The 9398-nt window shown below is 39.0% G+C and overlaps 1 protein-coding gene across 3 annotated transcripts in view; it reads right to left on the bottom strand.

Moving 5' to 3' along the window:
* Prkg1 (protein kinase cGMP-dependent 1) overlaps positions 1-9398 on the bottom strand; it is a 1315555-nt gene that overhangs the window by 566778 nt on the left and 739379 nt on the right. The window lies entirely within an intron of this gene.

The raw sequence follows: 9398 nt of genomic DNA, 5'->3' as shown, positions 1-9398 counted from the left end.
AGAGAGAGAGAGAGAGAGAGAGAGAGAGAGAGAGAGAGAGAGAATCCTTTTCATCTTCAGCCCCAGCAAGAGGGTAAGTGGATAAACAGCAGTTATATCTTTATTTTCTATATACCTCTAAGGAAATCAAACAAATCAAAATTATGCTTGGAAACTGTCTGCTCATACCCTGTATTCTCTGTCTTATTTGACAGAATGGAAATTCCTCACAGGCAAAGCTGTTGTGCTACAAACTTGAATCTGCACATCATAAATCCTTAGTGAAAGTTCAGGAGAAAAGCAAATGAAAGTTTCTAGTGAACATTCTTCTGAAACATTTAAGCTCCTATTTTGGAGGCTACTTGTTGCTAACCTTCCATAGAGTGTGTGCACTGTAAATAGAAGTGCTGAATGCGTTTTAGTTGAGCAAATAACAAAAATATCCTAATGCTTTCTCAGACCCTTGCTGAAATGCTTCAAAACATTTTCCCCCAGGGATGGGGATACAGGAATTTTCTACTTTCCCCATCTCTATCTCCCTCTGGGCAGACACCTGCTCTCAGGAGGATTCTTTGGAACCTGGTCTCCCTATGGAAGACCTGCTGGTAACAATAACTGACTGCAACCATTATCCAATCCTAGGACCTTGGCTGCAAATTGCAGACCGCTAAATGGGCAGGGGAGGTTTTGCCCTTTCTTTTTATTCTCTCTGTAGGCATCAACTTCTCTTTTCCTGGCCCCGCAGGGCTTTGAGCTGAAACACACAATTCCATTTTCAGGGCTTACAAAAGACTGTGGCTGGAGGAATAGGTCCTTTGCACTTCCAGGTTTCCCTGCAGGCACTTGTTTTGTTCCCCAGAGCCAGGAGGGAACTGGCAAACACCTGGAGGCTAGGGAGAGAAAGTTCTGTCACTGTTCTGCCTAGAGAGAAAGTCTAGACAGCACTTTCAGCCTAAATGTCAGCAGATAGTGTTGAAGATGAGAATAACTGAAATCATTATCACTATTTATTGTGGTGTCATTTAACTGCCAAGAATTATCGATGTTTTTAGATGTTTTTCATGAAGGATGGAAGCTTGCTGTTTTTAAATGTATATTCACCATCAAGAAAATCATACATTATATATGGTGTGTGCTTTCTGAAGATCATGAATTAGTTGACTAAACATTTCTTTTCTATTCTATATCAGACAGCTTTTCAATCTGTAAGCCATTATTTTTTTAAAATTCTATGACGGGGGCTGGAGACATGGCTCAGCAGTTGAAAGCACTGGCTGCTCTTGTGAAGAATCCAGGTTGGATTCCCAGCACCTACATGGCAGTTAACAACTGTCTGGAACTCCAGTTACAGGGGATTTAACACCTTCTTCTGACCTCTGCAGGCATTGCACCACACTAGTGTGTTTACATGCATGCAAGCAATACACTCATAAACATAAAATAAAAATAATAAATATGTTTTTAAAAACTCTATGAATACGTCCCACTTTTTGTTTTGGCTACTGTTTTATTTTACTGAGGGAATGGCTTAGGGGAATGATGTAGAAAAATGCCCTGACCTCAAAACAACCCTTTTAACTATTCCATCCCCTAACAGGAAGAGGTCAACAATTACTTTTGGAATCTACGGTCCACCATGATTCAGCCTTTACCAATACTGCTACACCAGTAATTAGATCCATTGAAAAATCTATATCTTATAATACCTGCTCTGAATCCCAGAGTCCCCTGTCCTGGACCTCTCCATGACCCAGCAGATAAGGGAAATTAACCCCTGACACTGCAGGCTCTGTGGGATCCCTCCTGCACCAGCTGGATGAGGTCCCTGCACAGAGTTGTGAAAAGGTCCCACTCTCACCTCAGGCCCAATCTCCCTTCCCATGCCAAACAGAGTAATGGATTCATATCTGAGTAAAGCTGAGCAGCCAGACTCTCTCAGAGAACTGAAATGGTGATGAACAGAATAGAGAAGTCAGAGAGATCTGGCTCTTCAACACAGAAGAACCACTACAAATATGCAAGGAAGAGTAGAGAAGAGAAGGTTGGGAGAAGAGAGGGTAGGGAGAAGGGAGGGTAGGGAGAAGGGAGGGCAGGGAGAAGGGAGTGCTGGGAGAAGGGCATCATGCACAAAGATTTGAGAAGTGGAATAGAGCATCATAAATGCCTGGCAAATATCTATTACTTCTTTTCCTGAAGATATCTCTATTATTTTCTATTATGCACTCAATTGTGGACCTCTAAAATTTACATTTAACACCTGCTGTGACTATATTTCACATTAGGGCCTTTACAGAGATAATTGAAGTTAAATGAGGCCATAAGCATGGGGCCCTAATTGAATATGATGAATGTCCTTATAGGAAGAAACAGGCACAGAAGTATGCCCACCCAGAAGAAATGCCAGGTGATGGCACAGCCTCAGGACAAAACGAGCCTGCTGGCATCTTAATATTGGTCTTCCAGCCTCCTATTCCTCTAGCCACCTGGGTTGGGGTGTTTTATTAGAGCATCCCTACCAGAGAGAGGTCACAGGGTAACATCCATCGTCTTTCCTCACTGTGGATGCAGTTGGTCTCTGGACTTGTACAAAAGAGTGCTATCTCCTTCATTCCCATCCACACTGCATTTTACATGTGAACATAATTTCTAGCTCTGAGAAATCTAGTTATATGACAGATTTAAACCGGCATTCTTGAAGTAATGCGTTTCAAGGAGCACTCAACTGTTATAAAGAGTCCCAAATACATTCTGTCACACTGCATTTTTGCTGATGATTTTGTTTTGTTTTATTCTTTTGTTATTTTTAAGATAATGTCTCCCTAAAGCCCCACCCAACCTGGAACTTCCAATGTACACCAGGGTGGCCCTGATCTCACAGAGATCTGCCAGAATTAAAGGTGTGTGTCACCACACCTGGGTTATTGTTGTTTTAAATTCTGACCTCCAATCAAGAGTTTCTGAAAGGCCACCTTCCCAAAACTTGTGGGTCAAGATAGGCTCATTCTCAGGTCTACCTAGGCTCAGAGGGGAAATAGCACTCTAATTTCTGAAGAGAATATGAGTTCTGATATTTCTTTGAAGTTAGGTATTTGATTATTCTGGTCACAGAAAAGAAAAAAAAAAAAAAAAAAACCTTTTGATTCTAGCACTCTCTGGAGGCAAAGCCAGGCAGAACTTTGTGAGATCTGGGATTAAGAGATCTGAGATCAAGGCTAACCTGGTCAAAAAGGGAGTTCCAGATCAGCTAGAGCTACGGGGAGACCATGTCTGAATTAAAAAAAAAAAAAAAAAAACAACAATCTACCATGAATTGTTCATCTTCAGTGAGTTATCTTTATTCAGGCCCATATTTGGGGCTTGCACTTAGTCATGGTTTATAAGGTTCCTTCCTTTCTCTGTGTTCTTTCAGGTGAGAATAAGGGAGCTCTACTTCCTGTTTATGTAGTTATACCTTCCCCTGTTTGAATACATGGGCTCATCTGCCCATGTGCACTCAACAGTAGTGGTCTCTCATACATGGCCCTGAACACAAATAGGTGTCTCGTGTGGCAGAACAAGGCAATATTGGACAAGCTTGTACTTTGTACCAACAATGTTCACACAGACCCATTTAATAAAAATGAGTAAGTAGAACTGGAGCTGACCAAATATTTGAAGATAGCATTTTATGGTGAACACCAAAATGATTGGTAAAATTCTCACTCAAGCCTGAAAATTATCGATGCTCAGCTGCAAATGTGCATGCTAGAACTACAAATGGCTGTTACCCACATTAAGGTTGTCACTATATACATTTAAAGCAGTATGATCTGACAACAGACCATTGGTTCATCAAATCCATTCCTTTCAGTTATATAAGTGAGGTAGATCCCCAAATAGCATTAGACTAAAACTTAAAATACTGCTTTGTATACTATACGTAAAAATTAAGATTAATAAATACAATGTAATGATAAAATATGTTATGCATTCTCTAAAATAATCTAATACAGGTAATATTATTCTCATTTAAAACATTCTGAAGTGGAAATACAGAAAAGTTAAATGATCTGTCCAAGGTCACACAATTTCTTGTTAACTTGTCTCTCTAACATTGAAGTCTGTAGTCTAACCTTCTTCATTCCATTGCTGGAAAACACTGGTTTGATTACAAAGACTAAAGCAATTAGAAATGTTGCTGGTGACCAGGTAGCTAATTCTGGCTTTCCCCATGCCTCATTTTAATTTTTAAAAAATACTTTATTTTTATTGCATGTGCTGGAGTATTTTGATTGCATGTAAATGTACTAGATGTGTGCGGTCCCTGCAGAGGCCAGAAGAGGGTATCGAATCCCCTGGAACTGGAGCTACAGACAGTTGTTAGCTGCCGTATAGGTGCTAGGAACCAAACCCAGGTCCTCTGCAAGAGAAGTGTGTGCTCTTAACCTCCGAGCCATCTCTCCAGCACCCTTTCTTAATCTTTTAAAAGAAAGATCTTGGACTACACAACATGTGGTTGCATTTAACTTAAAGTTGTGGAATGGTATACTCCCAGGAGCCCCAAATTTATATATTTGACTTGCCAACAAATGAAGTCATAAATAAATGAAAAGTACTATTTACTTCTCTATATGTTTTTTCATAGTAAACACATAACAAATTTTGGGGAAAAGTCCAGCCAGAAAATCCAGGAAAGCCCAGCTGGAGGGATAACATGAACTGGATATGATTGGTGTTCTTACCTCTATTTTATTCTATGTTAAGTTTTTTAAAAATATTTTATTTATTATTTTTATGTGTATGCATGTATTGTCTGCATGTAGGTAAGTGCACCCATGTCATGCAATGCCCACAGAGGACAGAAGAGGCTGTCCGATCCCCTGGAACTGGAGTTATGGACAGTTGTTAGCTGCCATGTGGGTGTGAGATTCAAACCCAAGTCTTCTTCAAGAACATCCAGTTTTCTTAACCGCTAAACCATCTCTCCAGCCCCTATGTTCAATTTTTAAGGGGTAAAAAAAAAAACTTCTGACTTTAATGTCATGTCAATTTTTCACGACTCTAATCTTCAAAATTTTTTATGATCTGTTCCAGAAGCCACTCTTTCATTGTTTTTTTGAGACAGGGTCTCACTATGCAGCACTGACAGGCCTGGACATCGCTATGTAGACCTGGAACTCACAGAGATCTGCCTGCCTCTGCCTCCCACTTGCTGGGACTAAAGGCCAGCTCCACCTCGCCCAGCAGAAGCCACTCTCTTAGTTTCTTTCCAGGTCATAAAAAAACAAAGTCCTAATTCCATATCGGGTTTGAATCACTTCAGTTCTACTGTATCTACTTATCTACAATAGATTGTGACCCGTTTCCAAATATCATTCAAACAGGAAGCCTTCTTTAAAAATCTAGATCTTTCTCTATCACCTTCTTCCATTTCTAGATTCTTCATCACACAACCAATTCTTTAAAATAATATAGTGGCTTGATGTGGAGGTACAGGCCTTGATCCTAGTACTTGGGAGGCAGAAGCAGGCAGATCTGTGTGAGACTGAGTCCAGCCTCAGATGGTCTAGATACAAATATGACGGTCTATCTCCGAAGAAGGCTTTCTGGGCTGTGTATCCCTGTAACAGGTTTATTTCTTGAGCATTAGCTCAATTTTTACAAGAATTGATATCTGCTTATATATTTTATATTTTAAATCAGTTTGGTTTTTCAGAAGTTGTGTTTCCAAACGAAAAATGTATTCTTAAAAACTACAGAACTCTAGCCAGGAGTGGTGGCACATCCCTTCACCCCTTTAATCAGAGGGCTTGGGAAACAGAGGCAGGCTGATCTCTGCAACAGAGATGTAGAAAATATTAAACCAATTTCAAGAATATTGCACTCGGAGGATTTTCCTCCTGCAGGTTTTTGCTGGCTTATCAAGAACTTGTTGTTGCAGCAGTGTAGGTCTGTAATCCCAGCACTTGAGAAGGGAAGGCAGAAGAATTAAGAGTTCAAAGTTTCTGGGCATGGTGGTGCACACCTTTAACCCTAGCACTTCGGAGGCAGAGGCAGGCATATCACTTCGAGATCCAGGCCAGTCTAGGGCTACATAGTGAGACTGTCTCAAAAAGCCAATGATGATGATGTTAATAGTAATAATAATAATAATAATAAATAATAATATCCTGAGAGAATGACTTGAAATGTATTTTTTATTTTTTAAATATTTTATTAGTATTTTTATTAGAATTTTATGTGTGTTGAACATATTGTCTACATGTATGTAAGTGCATCCTAGTTGTGCAAAGGCAGTGGAGATCAGAAGACGGTGTTGGAACCCCTGGAACTGGAGTTATGGATGGGTGTCAGCTACCATGTGGGTGCTGGGATTTGAACCTAGAGCCTCTGCAAGAAAAGCCAATACCATCTCTCTAGCCCCAAGTGTGTTATTTATTTATTTATTTATTTATTTATTCATTTATTTATTTATTTATTGTCATTTTGAGATAGGGGCTCCTTATAGTCCCAGCTGGCCTGGAACTCGTTATGTAGATTAGATGGCCTTAAACTCATAAAGATCTGCCTGCCTCTGCCTCCCAAGTGCTGGGATTAAAGGCACACAGAACCATGCCCAGCTAAAATTATTATTATTATTATTATTTTGGTCTTTTTTGTTTTGTTTATATGTATTTTTTAAATTATTTATTTAATAACCACATAATTAGAAGAAGCATTTCATGACAACAGCATTGACAATAACAATTTCCAGAGCTAAGATGCATCTGTTTCAAGATTGGCTGTAATTTTTAGGTTTACAGTTGAATTAATAGAGTTATACAATAGTGTACTCAGTATAAACCCTTTAAGATATAAAATTAAATGAGGTTTTAACATTTAAAAAAGATCTCCATTTCATTATTAAAATTCCCAGTTTCATACAGAAAAATTCATTTTTAATGTAACTGACACTAAGATGTTTGCACATGCATTTCTAATCTCTATATATCTGATTATTACTAGTCACAGTCATTTACTTTCTGAGCTCCTTGGCATCTGAGCATGGATATAAAGTCATCAGGTAGATTTCAATGGTAATGTTTTTCACATCTTGACCTTGACCTTACTAGGATCCCCAGTCTGCCATAGTCTGCCATAGCCTCCCAAGCACTGCAATTAAAAGCTTGTGTGACCATGCCTGCTATTAAACACCATAATTTTTCCAAATCTGTCTGAGATTTCATTGATTTTGTTTCACAATCCTGTTCTTTGTTGAAAAAAAGTTACATTTTTAGTTAGGGCATTAATTTTTAGTATGACTGATAAATAGAAGCCCAAAGCAATTTCAGAGTAAGAGCTTAAAAATCGCTTTGAACAATTTTGAATGAATTGACTATTAAGTTTATAGTCTTTAAAAGTGATTAGACTGATGGACAACCCATCAACATTTATATTCTTTTTTTTAGATTGATGTGTTTTGTTTAAAAATCAGTCTGGGGGCTGGTGAGATGGTTCAGTGGTTAAGAGGAATGTCTGCTCCTACAGAGCATCTGGGTTAAATTCCCAGTTACCATGTGGCAGCTAACAACCATCTGTAACTCCAGTTCCAGAGGAATCTGATGCCCTCTTCTGACATCCTCTGGCACTGCACATCACAGGTATATTTACATATATGCAGGCAATACACTCATACACATAAAATAAAAACAACAACAAAAAATTTTTTGGTCTTTTGAGACAGGGTCTCTCTGTAAACCCAGCTGGCCTGGAACTTGCTATGTAGATGAGGCTGGCCTTGTACTCACAGAGATCCACCTACCTCTGCCTCCCAAGTGCTGAGATTAAAGTTGTGTGCCACCACACCCAGCTAAATAAAATATTTTTAAAAAAATCAGTCTGGCAAGGAAGGCATGCTGGTGCACACCTCCAGTCCCAGTGTATGAAGGCAGAAGCGGAAGGACTGCAAGTCTGAGGACAGCTTGTACACACACAATGAATTCCAGGCCAGCCTGGGCTATATAGGGAGGCCCTGTGTCAAAACAACAAAACCAATTTCAGTATAATTGATATCTTGATTTATTAAATACATTGGTAAGCAACTGAATATAAAAATATAGCATATACATTTTTCTTCAACATATAAGCCATGCTATAAATGGCTGCTCTTTCAAGTTAGGTCTATGAAAAATATGTATTAGTGCTGGGAAAAGCACCATATTCCTTGTGCTTAGTCTTCAAATTCTTTATGCATTTTAGATGTATAGAGCACATCAATTTCAATACTAAATTGTAACTGGTAATAATTTTTATTTAGAATTAATAACATATGATGGAACAGGAGATTTGATGCCCAAGTTATCCCGATCACTAGAAAGTTTTCTAATAGCCAAATATTTTATTTTACTGAAATTATTATACTGAATATACATTTTATTATACTGAAATTATCTTTAAAAAAATAAGGAACTTAAAAATTCAGCTTCTAAAGCACAGGGCTGATGATAATAGTTCAGCAGGTAAAGGTGCTTGCTTCCAAGTCTGATCTCTTGAATTTGGTGGAAGGACAGAACAGGCTTCCACTAGTTATCTTCTGATTGCCACAGATGCATGCTATGGGTGCCCGCCCCATAAAAAAAAATTTATTTTTAAAAATCACGTTAGCCACATTTGAAGTAGACACTATATGTGGATGTTGATTATCACATATACTATGAGGCAGCACACCTCTGAGATTAGACCAGGAGAACCCATGTAAAAATTCTGGCTTTTCCTTTTTTTTGAGACAGGGTCTCCTTGTAGCCCCAGCTGTCCTGGAACTCACTATGTAGACCAGGCTGGCCTCGAACTCACAAAGATCCACCTGCCTCTGCCTCCCAAGTGCTGGGATTAAAGGCATGCGCCACCACGCCCAGCTGGCTTTTCCTTTTAAAGTCTGCTCCCACTTACAGGCCTCTCTTCAAGTTTTCTTCTATGAATAAATGGGGGCGAAGGGAAAACTAAGAGTTAACATGTGTTTAAACTTTGGCCTGCATAATTACTAGCAGGAACAGTGGGGGCTGTGGGCTCATTACATCCCAGTTTATCATAAAAATCACAACTTAAATGCGTACAATAAAGAAAATTAATCCATGCTCTGCAGCCATACGTACTTATAAATATTAATTTCGTTATTCAGGATATAAAAGACCGTTATCATGGCCTGTGTACGCCACAAAAATATCTATAAAGATCTAGCGTCTGTTAAGTTACAAGAAACAACAGCATCGGGGAGGGGATGAAGCGACACAAAATTTCTTTCTGGGTGTAAATTCTTGTTTTGTTTCTGTTTTTGAGATAGGATTTCACTATGTAGACCAGGCTGGGCTCCAACTCACAGAGATCCACCTGCCTTTGTTGCCAGAGCGAGGATTAAAAGGCGTGTGCCACCAAGCCTGACGAAGTCAATTATTTATTTATTT

The sequence above is a fragment of the Nannospalax galili genome, unplaced genomic scaffold (assembly GCF_000622305.1).
Source record: "Nannospalax galili isolate Female #2095 unplaced genomic scaffold, S.galili_v1.0 scaffold175, whole genome shotgun sequence".
NCBI classification, from domain to species: Eukaryota; Metazoa; Chordata; class Mammalia; order Rodentia; family Spalacidae; genus Nannospalax; species Nannospalax galili.
Note: the sequence above shows the minus strand (reverse complement) of the source record. Positions and strands in the feature narration are given on the sequence as shown.